General features: G+C 41.6%; 1 protein-coding gene across 3 annotated transcripts in view; it reads left to right on the plus strand.

Moving 5' to 3' along the window:
- The first annotated feature begins 7942 nt into the window (after positions 1 to 7942).
- The window catches only part of slc38a9 (solute carrier family 38 member 9), a 46078-nt gene continuing 32232 nt past the window's right edge, over positions 7943 to 21788 (plus strand). For 2 of the 3 annotated variants that reach the window (XM_075455948.1, XM_075455950.1), the window contains exon 1: positions 7943 to 8061. The gene's annotated coding sequence lies outside the window, so the exon portion shown is untranslated. Of the gene's footprint in view, positions 8062 to 18121; positions 18235 to 21788 lie in introns of all 3 variants that reach the window. The other variant, XM_075455949.1, reaches the window with a different exon arrangement.

The raw sequence follows: 21788 nt of genomic DNA on the forward strand, positions 1-21788 counted from the left end.
GGAGAGAATGGGGCAGAGACGATACATCCGCCGGCCGCCGCAGCATCTTTACATCGAATTTGCTACTGCTGCTGCTAACATGGTTCATTATTGTGTATTTCCAAATTGCCATGTTGCACAAAACTAGCAGAAGCAAACTCTGTGTAAAGTTAGCCGACCGTCACAGAGCACGGAGTGAATGAGCTGTGCTGCAGCGGCGCGCGGCGATGATGTCATCTCAGTAGATGTGTGTGTAGAATAGAATCTATAAGCCCCCGATAGCCCCTAATAACAACAACACAGCAGCTCTGAGCTAACAGTGCAATAGTACGCGTTCATTCATTCATAGGTCTTAAAGTGGTGAAATAAAGACAGATAATGTCTTTTTTAGAGGCTGTATTATCTCTGCCCTGTTCTCTCCCGTTATATGGATATACGCTGATCTGAGTGATCTAAATATCGTCCGCAGGTCGCCGACTTTCACCAAACTGTTATCGGTGAGTAGATGAAGGTATTTCATGCCATAAATAAGGTCCAGGTTTAAAAAAATTAACTTCCCTTTTAATGTGAATGCACTCACATTAAAGCAGAAAGGCTGCACTACCAGCACATATTTAGTGTGTGACAGTAACCTGGGTGGGTGGACACAAAAAAGGTTGGCATGTCTATCCCCAGCTTGTGTGAAAGTATCCTTCAGCAGGACACCCACATTGGCCCTGATACATTTGTGTGCGTGATTTAAAAAAAAAATATATATATATATATATATATATATATATATATATATAGATAGATAGATATAGAGAGAGAGAGAGCACTGCATATAAAGTGTGAAAATATAAAGGCACTCTTTGGGATGATACCTAACACATTGTAAAAGGCTTTGCTGAACCTAGGTTAAGACCGAAGGCCCTCCTGTTACCCAGAACTACCAGTTGCAGGTCTGCTATGCTGATGCCCAACACTGGGAGTTAAAATAAGATGAATATCCTGAAATGGCCAGACTGGTAGCCTTTCAGAAAACATGCAAGTAGGCTGATATCTGATATTAAATGGTCACGGCATAAAAGGTTCAAAGAATAATATGGCAGATTAGAAAAAAGCCCCGGAAGAAGTCGGAGAGGTATTTTTATATATCCAGGTGCTCTGTGTCTGCTGCAGTCAGAAGGGCAAATCTTTGATGTGGCACTTTAAAGACTGTACCTGTTACAGTACATGTGTAATTCAGATTGGTTTTTTTCTAAAGACATTTTCTGTTCCAGTTTTTATATCCCAGGCATAGAAAACACGGGTGGGTAACTGACCCTAAGCCACTCCTCTGAATCTTTGAGCAAAAGGTGATTCAGCTGCTGTTCCCAGATAAGTTGAAAGACTCTAACATTGGGTGTTTGGCTGGCTTATGACTGGCAGGACTGTATATTCCCATTTAGATATCTGTTGCCTGGGATCCCTGCAGTCAGTTGACCTTTTTCTCTGCACACTTTTGGGCCGTCACAGTAAATTAGCACAGGTGTAGCTTTCTGTCAAATGCAACCGCATTCCATTTTGGTTTGCTGAATGGTAGACTGTCCCACTTTGCAGCATTGCTGACTGTAAGTCTCACTGAGGCACTTAGTGAAACCGAGCCAGTTTGAACAGAATTTGCCTCGCCTGTGATGACAAGTCCAAATGTGTGCCGTGGAAAAGGTCTGTCGTGTCCTTTGCTTTGGGACATGAAACTTTTTCTAACCACCTGAGTGGTGTTTTGAGTCCGGCTCAAAGACCATGGTGTATTTGAGTGGTCCTGATTTTCCTGTTGATCAATGTTGTGCATGAAAATGATGCGACTTGTTATGTCTGCCCTGTTTTTGTATAGTCTGGCAAACATTGCTTATCATAAAAGGTGGCTTGTTTTAGTTTTATTAGAAAGTACAAAAGATGTGTCATGCTAACTCAAAGCACAATTTATTTTGATATGACATGAAATTATGCTCTTGACATGAAACTGGTATAACAATGACTAGCAGTGATTTTAGAGGCTAATTTCCTTCAAACTAAATCTTGTTTTAGCCAAGATGTTATTGTAAAGAGTAAGTATTTATAATGTAGTAAGTTGAGTGTTAAATCCTTTAAAGATGCGACAGTCCTCAGCATTTTTAAACAAGAGTTATCACGACAAAAAGCACTTTAAACAAAAGCTGCACTTTTGTGGAAATTGTTCATTTCGAGGGAGCATTTCCATACCTGCTTCATCTGTAAAGTGACAATCCTGAATTAGAGCTTAAAACTTCAAACTTCAGTTCAACAGTATGCTCATGCTCACACCATAACCAATCAGAGTCCTGAGATATATGCTGAGACTACATTTAAAATGACCATCTCATACTGGCTCTGGTGAAATGTGCATAAAACCTGACAATGAGCAGGACGGGCTGCCGCTTTCTTTTAGATTAAAAATGCCCGCTCAGAGAAGAACTGTGAAGCGGGATCATCCTCTGGTATCAAGAGGCTAAGTGAGCTGTGTCCTGTCACCCAATCAGGATTCGCTTTGTATTGGACATTATAGATTGCACTGCAACTTAAAGGACCAACATTGAAGTTGCAACATAGTTTCACATGTGTAAGATTCAGAAAAACTTCAATTTGACCAATGGAAAACTGGCCGGGGGGACATCGCACCGTAGTCTGTTCCCGAAATAAACAAGTTTGTTATCTGGAAGCAGCTGTTTGCTTTTCCAACTTTATCCTGATTTTAGAGGATTTGATCAGACCAAGATGAGCTCAACTCATTCATTGATCAGATCTGTCTTTTCAGTTGTCATAAGGCTGTCAGTGACAAAGTTGAAGGAAAGAGCTCTTAGTTATACAGTAACTAAACAATTTCAACCTATTTATCCTGCTTCAACCTCTATTCTTACTCAATGTGTTTTCAGTTTGATTTAGAAATGAAATGTTTAAGCCACACTGATGATTACGCTGTCTGCCTGAAAACTGTCCAGGAAATTTTACAACTCCGTTGTTCAGAGAGGTCTACTGATGTGAATAGAGCCCAAATCAATCTGACCATTGAAATACTGGACAAAGTATGAACTGTACATATGTGGCTGGATGAGGCTGCAGATTCCTGCTGATCTTAGTTACAGTGTGCTTCAGGGTGGCATGTTTCCTCAGTGGGAAACAACAATCAGCTTAAGCTCAGTTTGATTTGTCTCGTGTGAAATGTGGCGTTGTATTCAAGTACAAACGTAACGCTAAAGGAAAACCAGAAAAGTCCATCACCTGACCTTTCAATCCCCACCGTTTCCAACGGTGATGGCGGTTAAAAGCACGGAAAAGCTAAGATTTGGGTTTCATGCTCACCCAGCGTCTGTGCCGTCCATCTCAGCTGTTTTTCTGGGTTCAGATGCTTGTGCATCTGTCAGAGTTCCACATAAGTATGAAAGCACATTAAGAATTCATATTTTGATGACAGGTGCTTGTCCTTGTCGTGATGACCGCAGATTCTAAGAAGCAGCGGAAATTGTGTCTCCACACAAATCAATGAAAAAAGTTTTTGTGATTATTTCATGTGTTTTTCCAATGAGACTGGGTAGGAAGAAAATGTAGGTGGTTTCAAATTGGGAAAAATGCATAGCAGCAACTGGTGTGGTCTATGTTTTCAGTAAACAGTAAGTGGAATGCTACAGGACGCTGGGCTTATATTATCCACTTGTTACGATGGAGTCTGGACTGCTGAAGATTCACTATTTCCAGCCCTGATGCCTTACAGCTCCTTTATAGTTTTTCTGCTTCTTTTCATTCGTGTGCTTTGTTTTAGGAGATTAAAGTGTTTTAAAATAGCCAAAGGCAAAAAAATAAATAAAAAATAGGATTTCTGTTGCAAATCTGTATTGCATAGACATGTCCAGGATTAGATTTCTGGAAGTAATTACTCAAAGGTCAATGGTGGAACTCGATTTGAGGACATGTGTGTTTCTGTGTGGTTGTGCAGGTAGAGTGATGTGAATGTAGGCGTACTGAAGAAGACATTCTGGTTGTTCTGTTGTGTTTTGCTTTCAGTTTTAGACTTGGCACTGTAATAGATGTTTGTTTTTTTTATAAAAATGAACTGAAGTGAATCATGAAAATGTGCAAAGATGTAAATTTAGATCCATATGTTCCACTGGTGTGTTCTATATTTCTGTAAACTAAGACTTCTGAAAAAAGGACATGCTGTTCTCTAGCACTTTCTTTAATGTGTACTGTATTCTGTTCATATTCTACATGTAAAGTACTGTATGAATATTAATGACTTGCCTTGTAACATTTTAAACAATGCTACATTTGGAAATGGTAACCAAGAACACAAAGTGTTTAGAGTGTATGCATGCTAATGATTGGGTGCCAGTATAATAAGATAACTATGAAAAATGGTGCTATGTAATAAAGGTGCTTTCATGGACCCCAATGGAATGCATGCAAAGAGGATCTATTAAAAGAAGAAAAAAAGAGAAAATGTCCAACTGCTGTTCTCAACTAGTGCTGTTTCCCAAAGATGTCAGAAGCTGAAAAGAAAAAAAATCCAACTTTCTCTTTGATAAAGTCCTTCAAGTTAATGTTCAACCTCTGGTTTACAATGGAGACGCCTGACAGCCTGTCGGTGTTCTCTGCAGACATGAGCACATGTTTTTTATCATCCTGTCTCTGATTCTCCGAGCCTCTGTTCAGCCTGTTTGTTTTCAGGTAGCATCTGAGCAGCTTTCCATGTTATTCTCTCTCTGAGTGACATTCCTGGAATACATGGAGGATTATTGCAGTCTGCCAGTTGGAAATCTCTAACTTAATCTGTAATGCATAGTGTTTCTGAAATGCATATTCAATAAATTTTACAAACGTCTTCTGCTCTCAAATTAGTCAGAGCCCAGATCAGTTTAATTCTGTCAGTGCAATCCAGGACTACCTGAAAGTGTCAGGTCCACTCCCAGTCTAAAAAGGTCCACAGATAATCCAGTCACGTGCACTTCTGTTGTCTTGTGTTGCACACTTCATGGATTGCAAACTATTTTTTAAAAAGTCAAAAGGTGCTTGAGCTTGGGAAAGTAAACTTATCACTGGAAAGAAAGTTTGCTGCTTGTGTTAGTCGGTGCTCGGTTTTCTGTTTTAATTCCATGTTTTGCAGGATCATCAATCATTTTTCCCTATCTCAGAAATCAAATTAATACCATCTGCATCTGTGGGCTGTAAATGGTGTCGGGGGTTTCTGAGATGCAAGCATTTATGTTAAATGTTTCTATTTGATCAAATAATTCAAACAACTTGAGGCCAGGTACTGATTCAAACCATTTTTTCCCTAAAAACCATGCTTTCCAATATTTTATCAAATCATTCAGAGTCAACTTAAACATAGACTGTAAATATGTTTGCAATTTGTCGCCATGCTCTTAGTTAATTCATGGCAACCTTAAAGAAGAGAGACAGTTATGGAAGACAGAATTCATCTGGTGGCATTGTACACACAACCATTTTTTTCAACAAATGTGCTGTCAGGCTTTCACAGAGACCCAAGCACAGACTCAGGCTGCAGCAGAAGGGTCAGTCTGAAAGATAACAGGTGGTCCTGCCAGTGGCAGTGGGCAGGCATGCCAGGAAGTTGTAAGTTCATGAAAAGAGGCAGGTATTTCCCAGAAGCAGTCCAGTGTTTCCAGGGCAACGGGCCTCCAGCAGAGTGGCAAACAGCTGGGAGATGAGGATTATCACTGGAGAAAGGAACGAGAAAAGCTGCTGATCAGCAGCAAGGAAACAGTCTTCAGGTATGTGTGGATATTATGAGGAGAATAAATGTGCTCAACCAGCTGCTGCACTTACAATGTCACGTCCTGATTTCAGCTCATTCAGGAAGCCTGCAGAGAAAGAGAATCGGAGAGGAAGAATCCAGGGAACAGGAGCAAGGGAGCTGAACAAAGAACAACAACGAGAGGGCACTGGACTCTGGTGACCATGACATGTCACAAGAATTCCCTTCAAAACTGGAACTAAAAAAAGGAGTTTGGTTTATTGAATAGTAGAAGATTATCCCGCTTTGTGTGTCCACACAAACACTTCTCCTCAAAGCTCAATACTCATAGATTATTTCATTCATTTTCCATACCTGCTTTGTCCTCGGCAGGATCCAGGCTACCGCCGGGCGTGAGGCAGGGCGTACTGCAGCCTGCAGATTTCACTTCACCCCGACAGTCCATTTAAATCACCTGCGGGAGGAAAGCCGGAGCTCCCAGAGAGAACATGTGAACCCAGCCCAGATGTCAACCAGGAAGTACATCTCTGACATGTCAGAGCCACATGAACCAACTGGGACTCTGAGAACCTCAGGGAGGGGTCTGCTGCTGGGGCCCAGAGTCAGGACTAAACAAGGTTTCAGATTGATGCTCCTAACATCTGGAACAGCCTTCCAGAAGATGTGAGACAGGCCTCAACTCTGACAATGTTTAAATCCAGGATGAAAACAGTTCTATTTAGCTGTGCATATGACACCTGAAAGTGTTTTATCTGCAATCTTTGCTTTTAATTTAATTCATTAATGATTATTTTCATGTTTTAATGATTTTATCTGCCTTCTTGGGGGGCTGTAAAGCACTTTGAATCGCCTTGGGTACGAATTGTGCTCGTCTTGAAGCAAATGATCCAACCACTGCAACACAGAAGTCAGATTTTTTTTTTCCACTTTTTCTTTGATCAGTTTTGAAAATTGGATTGCAACATGCTCAGAAGCATAGTGTTGGACAAAAAAACGGATGAAATTTTGCATCACTCCACACCTTTTTTATACGACGGGATTCAAGTTGAATTTTTAACCTTAACTTTACTGCATCCATAAGAGTTGAGAGGGTAAGTAGCAGCAGCTGCTGTGAGGCACCTGATAAACTGTTCATCATCAAGTACGACCACCTCCGTGAAAGTTTCAGCAGTTTGCTGCTCTGGAGCAAACAGGGCCAAGGAACAAAGACATAAAGACAAAGTGATCTTCCTGAAGCAGTTGTTCCTGCCCATCAAGCTGGGACGGTCATGGTCAAACTATTTAGAGTCCATCATTCTACAGAGAGAAAGATTATTTACAGGTGAAAAAACATTCAAGAGGATTGCCAATCTTACCAAGAGTGGACGTCTCAGGAAATTCATCCCAAGGTCAGACCACGTAATGCTCAGAGAAGTCAACATGGTAAATGTTCAAGTTAATCATGATACAAGACAGCCTTTTCTCTCTGAAAAGAGCACCAAAGAACAGCGTAGGTGTGCAAAGCTGCCTTTGGATAAAAACTACAAGATTTCTGGAACAATGTCAAATTCCTCTGTGATGATGAGAGGACGTACACATCGTTGCGCATGCAACTATTCCCTCAGGTTATTGCTGACACAGGTGGTTCTAGAAGCAATTCATTTATTGGGTGGACTTCTTGTTTTTGCACACAGCTTACAATCAGTTTTAAAAAAACATTGACACTGTTAGTTTTTCATCTAAGGTTGTATCTGCCCAACTGTAAGACCTGGTAAAGCTAGGATAAATATTTTTTCTTTCCTTTATGTTCTGATACAACAGATAATCTCAGAAAAATGGAAAAGCGCATCCCATTGTTGATCAGGTAAAATGAAAAGCCCCAAAAAAGAGGACGCGGGCACTGTACCGAACAATAAGAAAGCCAGTTTACACCAGTAGGGGGCAGCCACACGTTTAACCAGCCGAAAGAAGAAGGAGAAGAAAAGAGTCCTGATGCGTTCAATGCTCTTCAAAAGTAGGAATCCAAACCTGAAATAGCGTTAATCATCTTCGATGTGTACAAGGTAATTTGACTAATGCTGTATTTGTTGTTTTTGCGTTATTCTGGGGAAATAATGTAAAGTAATGGGGCCTCGACTGACTAACCTTCCCCACATTGCCCAGCCTGACTTCTGTACGCTTTCTCCCGCGTTTGTTTTGATTGACATGCAGAAATTCCGAGTTAGCAGGGTCCATGGAATGCAGCACCAATGGTTGACATAGAGATAGGTGAGAGAACAGGATAGATGGCTCTCAGCCCACAGGCATAGACACACAATCAGCTGTTTCACTTCCTCCACGCTCGCGCTCAGGTCAGTAACAGTTTGTACTCTTTCTGCCGCTTTCCAGCCGTTTTCTCATTGTTTCTGGGGGGCACACTGCGGGCCCCCCTGTCCACGTCTGATTCGCAGCTCAGCTTTGTTGTTGAATAATTTGCTGTGACAGTAAAGCTGAGGTTCGGGACTTCCGGAGCACCTCAGCGCAGACTTCTGGCTGGATGTTGGATGGTTGGGTCTCTGATCCATTTAGAACGAACATACGGTGTGATATATAATGCTGCTTTAACACCTCAGACTGTTAGGACAGGACGTTATACTTTGTCCTATGTGCACGGTCACGTGCTGCCTGCTTGTTGTCACATCTTGTGACAAAGGAGATCTGTGAAAACAAGCCTTGGACAAGTGGCTTTAAAAGAAAGAAATGATTGAAAACTGAAGCCCACAACCACGTGAGCACTGTTTAAATGTGAGTGTGATTGATTGATTGGATGGAAACGCTTCTCAGCCCTCTCCCTGTTTCATGGAGCAGCAAGTCATGAAGAAGCTTTTAATCATTCAGAGTAGGTGTGAAAGTATGACCGTCACAAGTTCAGCCTTCAGCACCTGAAGCAGACAGAGTATGGAAGTTTTTCTGTGCCATCAGTGAATACGAATTTCTAATATCGAATTTTTACAGCATCAAAATCAGACTTTGAATTTGAAAAACCAACAGTGTAAAAACAAAAATCAGGGGGAAAAAAATTCAACATCTAAAAATTCAGTGGAAAAAGAACCAGACTCAACATCCGGGTAAACAGGGAGAAGCAATCGATCCCTGTCTCAATTCATCCAACGGCAGCCAATCAAGCTAATATCAGCTCAATAGATATTAGTAATATCCAGTGGCGAGCCGTGCATTTCACACATGGGCCTTCAGTATGGTCGGCAACTGTAATTAGGGACACCTCATTCGTTCGGGGGTCTGGGGGTCCTCCCCCAGAAAATTTTGCATTTCTTAGATGCAATTTCCTGCATTTTTACAAAATTGTGTCCCTTTTCAGCTCAATACAGAACCGTACTTTTGTTTCTAATACGGGACGATTCCGTATTTCAAGGGACTGTTGGCAACCCTTCAGTGGTGCTCTGTCTGAATCAAATCCACCCCTCCTTTACCGGCTTGTGTCAGGTTCGCTAACTTCGGAGTTAGCCGACCTTTCTTTACGATGTCCAGCTTCTCAGTAAAAGTCCTCCGGGCAAATGGCTGTAACAATAAATTTGCCACCAAATCAACTTCTCCTCCTTCAGCCATTGATGTTTTGTATAAAATGGAAATCAGACATCATGTCAAAATCTGCCCAATCATGGAATGTGATTAAAATTACGTTTCCATATGTCTGCTTAGAGCCAATCAGACCACCTACGCCTGCAATGGGCTGTTGGGGGGCCGTCAGAGACAGTCTAATAACATTGGTTCGGGGTTCGCTACGCTGTCTTCTACATTGTAGTTAGGGCCAGCAGACGCGATTGTTCTGGCGTCCTGGCAGATTTGTTTGCCTGGCAACCAATGATAGCTGAAATATGATTGGTTAAATGCGTCAATATGAAACTACACATCTGGCAGCAGCGCAGCCAGGGGAAAGGAAACGGACAGACAATAAAATTGTAAGATATGAAATGAAATAAAATAATAATTAAGAAAATCACAGATGTTCATTTTATTTTAAGATATTGTTTAGGCCAGCAGAGAAGGCCTTGCAGGCCCTGACGGCCCACCACTGGTAATATTTATTACTCAATTTTACTAACACAAATGGCAAATAAAGTAAATTCACACCCAGAACCACCATCACCCATGTTGGTGGACATGGCTGATCTGTCCAATGGAGCGTAGCTTGATTGGCTGCCGTTGGATGAATTGAGACAGGGATCGATTGCTTCTCCCTGTTTACCCGTGTTACATCCTGGCTCGGCCAGCGGGTGAGAGATGTGACATTAAAGCGATACTCCGGAGTAGATTCAACCTGGGGTCATTTGAACCGTGATATCCAGCCAAGTAGCCCACCCGCAGTTTTTTCGATATTGGCTGAACATCAGCTGAGTTACTGAGTTATCCCGAATAGTTTAGTACAAGCGCTAACGGACCCTGGTCCGTATCTCCAAAATTACCACACTAAAATCACATGCCATGACACCAAACTTCTACAGTAGTACAAATATGGTCTGTACTCACAAAACGATGCATTTGCAAGTTTGTACATAGTCCAGGAGTTTATTATTATCAACACAAGCCTGATAGCTTTTCTGCTGCTAAAGCTGCGTCGACGTCACTTCAGGGAGCTGGGAGCTTCAAAGTAAGATGAGGGTTGATCTGCTACTGTAGACAACAAAGCAAGGCTGCTCAATTTCTCCATTGATAAAATAATTTCACAACTCTACAACAAAAAAATTCATAAAAAAAACATGTAGAATATAGCATATACTTTGTTGTCTACAGTAGTAGATCAACCCTCATCTTACTTTGAAGCTCCCAGCTCCCAGAAGTGACGTCGACGCAGCTTTAGCAGCAGAGAAGCTATCAGGCTTGTGTTGATAATAATAAACTCCTGGACTATTTTCAAACTTCCAAATGCATCGTTTGGTGAGTACAGACCATATTTGTACTACTGTAGAAGTTTGGTGTCATGGCATGTGATTTTAGTGTGGTAATTTTGGAGATACTGCCAGGGTCCATTAACCCTTGTACGAAGCTATTCGGGATAACTCAGTAACTCAGCTGATGTTCAGCCAATATCGAAAAAACTTCGGGTGGGCTACTTGGCTGCATGTCACGGTTCAAATGACCCCAGGTTGAATCTACTCCGGGTATCACTTTAAGTATCCCAGACAAGTTTTGATGGTGATAAAGAAAAAGGGGTTTATTTTGTTGGATTAAAATTGGTCAGAAAACAAAGATAATGTCCTCCAAACAGGAGTGTGGGACATGAGAAACAACAAAAACTAATGAAAAACAAACTCCATGCAAAACAAAACTGGGACTCAACTTAAAGCGAGGCCAAATGGCTCTGGAACACAGAACAAACTAATACTGAGAAAAATCTAAGTGCAACACAAAATTAGGATACCCAAAAGGGTAACAAGCCTAGCAAAGCTACACAGCTTTTATCAGTCAAAACCCACAAGTAGTGATGTGGCGTTTGAAGCGAGGCCTCGGATTCAGTGTACACGTCACTGATTCATTTTGAGCGTCACTATCGCATAAAAAGGGTTTGAACCTTGCGGCACTTCGAGGGTTTTGAGTTGGCGTTTGGTATTGGTGAGAGGTAGAGTGTGCGTTGGTTGTATCAGAGTTAGTGGTTAAGTTCAGTTATGGGCGAAATCCGTGAAGTAGTAACCTTTATTTTTTTTTTTTTTACAAATAACTACTGTAGGCCTACTGTAAAATAATAATTTGAATCATCAATACGAACTGAAGGCTGAGATCAGCACCGCGACCCGAGTCATTGGATTAGAACGGGAGAAAATGAAAAATGATTATGAAAAAAAAATACAAAGTAGGCTACAGTAGGACAAATAGTGACTCGTGTGTATTTCACTGCTCTTCTGACTGAGCCGCTGCATCCTGACTCAGCGTTTTTTTTTCTTCTTAAGCCCGCGGTGCAGGTGTGTTTTTTCGAGAGAAGAACATAGTTATCGGTAGTTGTTGTCGCTCTTTTTTCTTCTGGGCATATTAAACCGCAACGTTATTGACACATTTTTTAAAATAAAAACCAATAACTTATATTTGTCTTGTTGCCCATACTGCTCGGTTGCAGTTTATTCCTGACTCCCGGTCCCATAAGCACTTTCATACTCCCAGTTCCATAAGCACTGTAGTCAGTGTACATCATTGATATATTTCATTTGAGTGATCAACACCATAGCACTCAATAATACTTCCATATATGCAGTTTTCACACATTTATTTTCATTGAGACACAGTGACAACAATTGTTTATTTTATATTGCAGGATGCTCTAACTCAGGGTTAATTTAGTCTGTCATATTCCTTTTGCACAGCAGGTGTCACTAGAGAGACCGTTTCAATGAGGCTTCGGGTAATGAACCTTTTGGCTAACCTTTGGGCTGGAAAGCCTCATTGGTTCACAAAGCCTCATTTTGCCATCACTACCCACAAGCAACAAAGCTTAGACTCAAAGTCACAACACACAAGTGGGCAAACTGTTCCAAACCAGAGGAACAGCTGCAGCGAGCAGAAGGAAGTGACGGTTTAAATATCATGGTCCTTCTCAGGGATAGGTGGGGCACTCAATTGCCCAGCCAGTCACGACGTCCGTGGGCGACACCCAGGAAGGAGAGACAGGGAGGGCTGCAGCCAATGGAGCCTGCTGGCGACTCAGGGGGACTGCATGAGGAAGAGGGGGAGGAAAGAAGAGAAACACACACACCATTGAACTTTTTTCCACAGAATTTTTTTTAGATGTTGAATTTTTTTACACTGATTTTTGTTTTTAGAAATTGATTTTTTTTTTACACTGTTGGTTTTTCAAATTCAAAGTCTGATTTTGATGCTGTAAAAATTCAATATTAGAAATTCGTATTCAAACTCTGATGGCACAGAAAAACTTCCATAACAGAGTAGTTCCAGAGGCCAGTTTCACTTTATTATGACATAAATGAGGTTTGTTTCTCCAGTGCAGCAGGCTGTGCTTGATGTCTTTATCCACAGCTGGGTGGCTTAAAGCTGCGGTCGGCAACTTTTTTTTAGTCATATTAGCTTGAACTGTCATGGGATTCTGGAAGTAGAATATTAAATAGGCTGTTTAGGAAAAATAACGAATTCTGTAGCTCCCTCTGAAGCCTGTAATCATGCTTGCAAAAACCGAGCGCTCCCGGCTGTTTTTAACAATCAAGTTAGGGTGGAGGAATCCTACCTGTCAATCACAGCTTGTGCACACGCTGCTGAGCGTGAGCACAGCCCTTTTACAGACAGCCGTTCCACTTCCTATTCGCCCCATTATAAAAAATTTGGCTGCAGTTCAGTTGATTTTGTCTGGGGGCGCTGGCGAGCGAGTGCAGAATGACCATTTTCCATAGGGCTGGCGCTAATAACTCAAAAAATGTCCCCGCTAGCGGCTGAAACCTGAAAATAATACTCTGATTTCTGACAGAGGGATGTAGATTTATATCGAAAGTACAATAACCTGGGAGTTATAGCTTTCTGTTTTCTTACAGGTCTGGCATTTGCGAGTCAGTCTCCGCTAGCATCTAGCTAACGGAATCTGAAGAACGCACGGCTGATTACGACCGGCTGCTTTACGGCACTCGTCCACTGTGCCAGAGTGCTAACCTGGTGCCGCTAACAACAACCAAAGCTAAACCAGAGGCTAGTCAGAGAGTATGTAAAAGGGCTGTGCTGAAATCTGTAACTATTTGAGCTAACCCCTTTCTGCTAGCTCTGCGCTAGGACTGACCATGCCGTAAAGTGATGCCACATGCGTGACGTCACTCGGGATGCAATACTGACAATAAATGTGTATTTTAAACAAATCTAGTGAGTCTAAAAAATCAAACCAAGTGCCGTTTGAAAGGATAATTTATCCTGCCTTTAGGAAAATTAAAATGAAAAAATATAAAAAATTCTATCCAAAGCAATGGCTGCATCTAAGGTGGATCTCATAGTATCACCAGAGAGTTCTGCCTGCTCTGCACTGCTTCGTTGGCGCCCCTAAAGTGCAGTACCACCCGAAAAAAGCCGCCAGCTTTCTCTCTCCTCATAATAGAGACTCTCTGGCGTGAGTCTGCCCCAGCTTGTGTGCGCTCACACTGGTGTGAACTCACGTGCACAACCTCGTCCTCAGAGGGGGAGGGGTTTGGGGGGCGATTCGGAGCTTGTTAGAGGTTGGGGGAGGGACCTGAAAGTTGTATCAGTTCGAATTTTCCGACTTTAGACTCGCAATTTTGAAAACCTGCCGACTGCAGCTTTAATGCCAAAAAAGCCTATGAATGTTTTTACTCCTTTTGTATGTGAATGTTTGTTAAATACTGAGGGGGAAAAAAAAGAAAATGAGGCAATATAAGATGTTGCTTCAGCCCACAACATTTTGGCATGATTAATTAAATGAAAAACTGCTTTACTTATCACAAGGGGAAATATTAATTTGGTTATCTCGTACATTCAGAATTTGTCGTTCAAGTCTGATGATAATTTTTATTATTTTTCTCCAAAATAGACTTAACTTAACCCAAAATATAGTGTTACAGAAATAGACCTGCAAGCAACAATTAGAAATGTTAAGTATTTACATGCATTTAAAATAGGCTATAAGCCTACATACAAACACTACCCTTCAGATTTATCAGGACGCCAGATTTCAGCTCAAATCTTGTGGTTGCCCTCAAACCATGCGACTGGTTTTCTTTCTCTCTACCCTTTCTTCGTCTCTTCGTCTCTTCCCCTCTTCACCAGATTTCACAGTTTTTAGCCAAACCAAAATCTAACCAGGCAACAACTAACAAGATGGCAACCACATGGTTCTAACATCAGTGTCCCACGGCTCAGTTAGTGAAGCTCTTCATGACGAAAGGCAAGGCAAAGTATCTTTATTTATATAGCGCATTTCATACCACAGGCAACTCAATGTGCTTTACATAAAGACAAGGCATTTAAAGGGATACAAGGTAGTTTAGCGGCAGTATAGCGATCTCTATTGGTCAACCTGAAATTCTACACTGTCGTAAAAATGCCCACCTTTGTATTATACACATCCACTAACTAACCATCGTGGCGAATGCTGCCGTTGTGTTATTTAGTCAGTGCAGTTAGGTCATATGATTCACAAGTGTAGACTGCCCATGTAAGATACTATAATCAGAGATTTTCTGAAGCGAGAACTCAAGATAAAATGCTATAATCCTGTTGCTGGAGGAAGTGGCCGGGGACAGGGACGTCTGGGTTTCTCTGCTCAGGCTGCTGCCCCGCGACCCGATCCCCGGACAAGCGGAAGATAATGGATGTATGGATGGACTGTTGCTGATCTTGAATGGGATTCTTCCCTCATCATGGTGTATTCGTGGAGTGATTCCTTTGTATTAGCAGACACTTACAAAAGTTACATCTTAGACAGATGCGCGCAGGCACTACCAACATACACGCCGCAATAAACGCAGACTAGCTCTACACTATTCCGATTACAATCATAATCCGAACAAATTAATCCATTTTCATGTGTAGATAACAATTCTTGTTCGGATCAAAACGCTATTCTTATTATAATCAGGTCAGTCCGTGTATTTCTGAAGCTAGGCTACGTCTCGAACTCAGGAGGAATTAGAGCACCGTCATCACCTGTCTCTTTACAATCTAAAATACAGATCACTATGGTAGATGAACAAGATCACGCTTGGAGAAATTTCACAAAGATGGGAAGTGCCAACATCGAACGTTTCATATTCAGTCTGTGAAAGGCAGAAATAGGAAACGCTTGGTGTTGGCTCTTCAACGCAAGCGAACACATAGCCTTCAACTACAGCTAGCATACAGTACCTAGCTAAGTGATTCCCACTTTTTTTTTCAACGAAAGTACTTGTCAACCTTCCACAGTTTACACAAATAACTGCTTCTGTAAATGTACTGCAGTAGTGACGGCAGCTCAGTCTGGGACATTACACTGGAAGCTTTGGGAACCACTCTCATTGTATTAATAAATTCTCTATATATACTTTTCTTGACCAGAGATTGCTTGACTTGAACAATTGCATGTCTTATTATATACTCTTTGTTGAGAGGCCCTGTATTTAAAAGGAAAATTAAACCATATCCGATTAAGGGTAGGCTGGAGCCTATCCCAGCTGTCACTGGGCAAGAGTTTGGGGTTCACCCTGGACAGGCCGCCAGTTCATCACAGGGCCACACAGACAGACAAACTCACACACTCACGTTTAGGGTCAATTTAGATGCGCCAGTTATCCTGCCATGCATGTTGTTGGGGTTTGGGAGGAAGCCGGAGTACCCCGAGAGAACCCACTCATACACCGGGAGAACATGCAAACACCCAACCAATTGGAGCCAGAAACCCTTTCGCTGTGAGGCAGCGGTGCAAACAAATCCTTAAATGCGTATAATTCCGTTCTTTCGTGTAGCTACAAGAGATAAATTTCACAACGCAGGATCAGAGTTTTGCATTTTGAGATGTTTTGAGATCAGTGGACTCTGCCTTTGAGACTATCAAAGACTATAAGGCCTTTTTAATACTTTTCTTATCTTGCCAAAGTGGTTCTATTACCTCAGAATATTGATCTATTTCTATCCAACCTTCCACCAGCTGGGACACTTTACTGCCGTATCCCTGTTTTAGAAGTTTTGCTCTGCCAAACCAATTAGGATGACCACTGCTTTCTGCCCCCCAAAAGAGTGTTAAACATCTGCAGCTCATCCAGAACGCTGCTGCTGGAGTTTTAACCCGGACTAAGAGATCTGAACACATCACAGCAGCTTTAAAATCTTTACTCTGGCTTCCAGTCAGTCACAGAATAGATTTTAAAAGCCTGCTGATGGTTTACAAATCCCAGAACGGTTTAGGCCCAAAATACATCTGTGATCTGTTCAGAGAATATAAAGCCAGCAGAGCTCTTAGATCCAAGGACTCAGGCCAGCTGGTTCAGTCCAGAGTCCAGACTAAACATGGAGAAGCAGCATTTAGCCGTTATGCTACAAACAAGTGGAACAAACTGCCAGTGGAGATTAAACTTTCATCAAATGTAGACATTTTTAAATCCAGGTTAAAAACATTTATTTTCTCATGTGTCTATGCAGGAAATCTGCACGCTATCTTTGAACTTATCTGGACTGTTGCTTGTTTTTAAATTCTTTTTAATGATTTTATTTGTTTCTTTTTATATTCTTTTATGTATTTTAATGCTTCTTCCACTCCCCACTGCAATGCTTTTATTTTATGTAAAGCACTTTGAATTGTACATGAAATGCGCTACAAATAAATTTGACTTGATTTGATTTAGTTGTGCGCGCACCTCTGTGATGTTGCTCCAAAACATTTTTTTTTGGCTGATGCGTAGATGTATTACTTGGGATAGTTCATGTGAACAAGAATATAAAGACATTTGTCATTGTTTCTGCCATTTTTATTATTGAAATTTCTAGCCATTATCTAGGGCAGTGTTTCCCAACCTTTTTTGGCCTGAGTACCCCCTGAGCCTTCTTGTCACACCACGAGTACCCCCTCACACATACAACGCGTGCAATGATTCTCAAAAAGTAGAGCAACACAGTGGTTATTACATGAAAATCATTTTATTTAATATCCTTAACTTGAACATAAAATTCTCAGGCTTTCTCTCTCTTTTTTTTTTTTTACCTCAGTTGAATTCAACATAAGAATAAAAAACATATTCTTGAAATATAAATAATTAACCAAAATAGTATAAATACTAAATCAAAATAATCTCCCTTTGTTATCTAACTTAAACAAGTAACATTTCTCTTTTTTTTAAGAATACATGAACAGGCCTAACTCATGTAACATTCATCACAAAACTGGAGTCTCCTCCATAAAAGTGCTTTTTAATAGTTAATATCTTTAAAATAGTATTAAATAAATAGCATATTACTAAATTCCACAGCAGACATTATTTTGTCCACAAATTACGAGCTTGGGACTAAACACTTTTGTGTGACGCCTTTAAAAAAAAAAAAAACTCCCCGTGCGCCGCATACCCCCGGTTGGGAAACACTGATCTAGGGTATTTGGATATGATAATATAATTATGGTGATATGCGTGACTACTTAGTCACATTTCTTTGGTGATTTTTTTTTTAGACTGTATTACAGTATTTTATAACTAGGTGCACCTGTATGACTTGGGAATATGTCTAAAGTGTTTCTTAATTTTTTTTATTAGTTTGTCAACTTAAATCTCACAAATTAACAGGAGTGAGTAGGAATTTGTGTATTTCTGCATGTGTGTGTGTATACCTGTGTGTCTTGTGTTGGTAAGAAACCAGAGATTTAATGCGAGACTCTCATAGTCATTATAACAACAACGGGTGGGGACAATTAAAACTGGCTGGATCGCCATCTGCCACTGTCTGTTCCATTAGTGGCCTGTTGTTCCTCACTTCACTCGGACCTTTCAGCTATGGTAAACCAGACCTGTCGCATGACAATCCCGGATCTACTCTGTCTGACATGAAATAGTCACACAGTTTACAAGGTAAAGATATCGCATATAAACAAATGCTGTGCATGTCATGTACTGCTTTTGCTGTGGCCCAATATGAGTGCGGGTAACTGATCTGGTTGCTGAATCAACCATAAACTTTGAGCTTGAAATTTGTTAACACATGACATAAACCATGGAAAAAAACAGAACTGCAGCAGTTCATCAGAAGGAACATACTGATATGACAAATATCTGTGAAGACGGTGAGCACCTCCATCACTGTTCTTTCAGGACACCCCTGGAGTGCTTGAATTGATGACACTGGCGTGACAAAACATTCTATTGAGAATGAGGAGTCACGTGACTCCGGTCGGTCGGTCGGCCATGTTGGCAGTAGACGCTATTGGTTGCCAGGGGCAACGCCATCAGAACTTAACGGATATCTTCCCGCATTTGTCATTTCAGCAGGACAGAGACGAATACAAAAAAAAAAAAGAAAGACCTGGACCAGTTACATCCGTGCACATATATGGACATAGTAAATTATCTTGTCTTTGGTGTAAGTTACTACACTATGCAGGAATGAAAAGGATGGAGGGAAGGAGGATTTTTTTGTGGACTGATTTGCTTACCACAGCATCATTCCCACAAGTGCTGGAGCACCACCACAGGTGCGTGGAAATGGCCTTCAACCATGGGAACAGGTCTCTCTTGTTTCTTGTCTTTGCGTGCTCCGCCAGCTTTTTCTTCACTGACTTGGCCATGTGGAATACGTCAAACTGGTGGTCAATATCACTATATTGACGTTGCTTCAGGGCAGCCCTTACTCCTACATGTCGGTCGGTAGCAATGCAGTTAATGTTCATCTCCTCGTTCTGCAGAAACTCCAGTGACCTGAGGAAACCCTACTTCTCCATAGCCTGCAAACTGGTGACTTCCGATACTTGCACGAGTTGAAAGTCAACAATGTACTTGCTCTTTTCCTCCATGAAAGTATAACTACAGTACTTTGCACAATACCCCGGAGAATCACATCTCCCATCCCCTAATAGAGTGACCTTGGTATCTTCATAGTCTTCTTTACCTTCTTTGTTGCAAAATAAAGACAACACTCCCTGCTGCTCAGCCAAGTAATACTCATTGATGACTGGAAACAGTACCTTTCTCTGCACTTCTTTATACTGAGACTCGCCAAAACATTGCAGGTGAAGTGTGTGCGCAATGTCAGAAAATTTGGTAAAAGTACCACCAGCTATGAGAATCGCTGCGGGGAGGAGTAGGTTTCCCTCAAGAAGTGCTGGCACCAACGTGGGGTTGAGAATGCCATTCTCCACAGTGGGACCTAGGACAGGTATACTTTAACTTGAGTGCACAACCAGTAGAGAAGCTTTTGTATACCATCAAGTCTCTGTCACATTTAGAACATCTTTTGTTTCTGAAAAGCTCAACAATTTTCTCATAGCGAACAATATAGTAGTCTGCTCTGGCTTTTTCCTGTTGACTACTGCTTGATCCACGTGGACTACTGGTACTTGAGACAGCATCGTCATCAGAGGGATGATATGTTATATCCTTCTCCCCCACTCTTGTGCTTACAGACGTTACTGAAGTAAATGATAAGTCAGTATTGTTGCACGTTTTGATTGGTGATGGAAGTGGTGAAGAAGATCGCACCGGTAACTTGTCATCCAGTAACTGTCCTTGGTTTGTGTTGCAGCATCCCGATATTTAGTTGGAGGAGGAACTCGGCAATAAGAATGAAATGACAGGCTTGATGAGGAACAACTTCTTGGAGTAGAAATACAGCTGGGCCAATCCTGAAGTGTAGTGTCCTGCATACAGCTGGGTTCAGGTGTGTTAGGTGGTGGGAGTGCAGCTGCATCAAGGAGCTGCAAGAATGGATAACAAAAATTAGTTTGGTGGTTCTCTATTTTTTTTTTTTCAGAAAAAAAAAACATGCAGCAAACATGAAGCAACAGTATAAAAAAAATAAACAGACCAAAAAGATAGGAGCCATGAAGTCAACATACCAGGCTTGTTCAGAAAAAAAAAAGCTATTAGCAGAGGTCTCAGTCAATATTCACACAAAATGCACTGTTATTATGAGTAGGCTATGGTTTACATACCTTTCCATGATCAGACGACTCTCCTGCCCTTTTAGCACCAAAAATGGTGGGTACAGCATCCTGAAGTGTAGTGTCCTGCATATAGCTGGGTTCAGGTGTGTTAGGTGGTGGGAGTGCAGCTGCATCAAGGGTGTGACTTGGCTGATCGTGAACTATATCCAGATCTGGAGATGGAGTGTGGCGCTGTTGTACATCTGGAGATGTTACAGGCTTGGGCTTGAGTACAGGTGACCTTGTAAGCATACGCAACTCCTGAATGAGCTGCAAGAATGGACAACAAAAAAAGTTATAATCTGGCAAATTTTAACATCTGACACACCCACACAACAGCTCGCTAGCTGATGTATTGACACCATTTGACACATAACAACTTGCTAGCATTGCTAACTACCGAACCTAGTTAGCGTTGCTAGCTAGCGCACTATGTTAGCTAGACAAAATGAGCCACCTACAAGTTTTTGACATGTATATGTTGCAACTAGACCTATAGGTTAACCTATAAACTAAGAAAATCTTTGATAACACTAGCCGTGAAATCCATCAATTAGCAGATGTCTCAGTCAATAGTCACACAAAATACACCGTTATTATGAGTAGGCTATGGTTTACGTACCTTTCCATGATCAGACGACTCTCCTGCCCTTTTAGCACCAAAAATGGTGGGTACGGCATCATCAGAAAGAATTTTTGCAGGACGCTTTCCTTGGAAATATTTTGCCTTCATATTATCCGAACTGCAATCAGAGGAAAAGTGCTCGGTGCACACACATGCAGGATAGTGGGTGTTGTTCACAGCACGAATTCGGTCAGTTGACCACCCGGGTTGCAGGTGACTCTCCACCGCGGTTAGCCATCTTTCAAACCTGACCTCATCCTGTGGGAACCGGTGGTAGGTTATACCTTTCCCCCTCGTCTTGGATGGGTAATTTTTGCAGACGCAACAAGTCGGCATGGCGCCGTCAAACGTATTTAGGACTAGTATTGACCTAGCAGTGCACACACCCGAAGGATATCAGAGGAACCACAGCCGTTAGCTCCAAGCTATCTGGTTCGCACACTCCCGCCACACAAGTAGAATTTTATTTCCGCTGCACAAGTAGAATTGCATTTCTGACGTAAAATATGCCCGGATGTGGCTGAACATGGCTGCGCCCATGGCCAGAAGTGAAAAAATCTGGGAGCTTAAGGTTATGGGTTGAATAATGTAAAACAGTGTGAGAAATCGATTTTGGGGGACAGGTGTCAGGGAAAATAGGAAAATTGAAATTTTACGACGTTTTCCTTTAAAAGTCACAAATATTTAGAATCGTACGAGACTTTCTGCTGTGGCTGGGTGCAGGACTTGGCCATCTACAAGCCTCCAGGTGGCTCTGGTGATGATAACAGCGTTGTATTGGCAAAGGTAAGGTTCTTGTCATGCGTTTTAGTGTGTTGTAATTACATTGCATTTAGACACTTCTTGACCAAAATGACAACGTA

Source organism: Odontesthes bonariensis, chromosome 22 (genome assembly GCF_027942865.1).
Source record: "Odontesthes bonariensis isolate fOdoBon6 chromosome 22, fOdoBon6.hap1, whole genome shotgun sequence".
In the NCBI taxonomy this organism is placed as follows: domain Eukaryota; kingdom Metazoa; phylum Chordata; class Actinopteri; order Atheriniformes; family Atherinopsidae; genus Odontesthes; species Odontesthes bonariensis.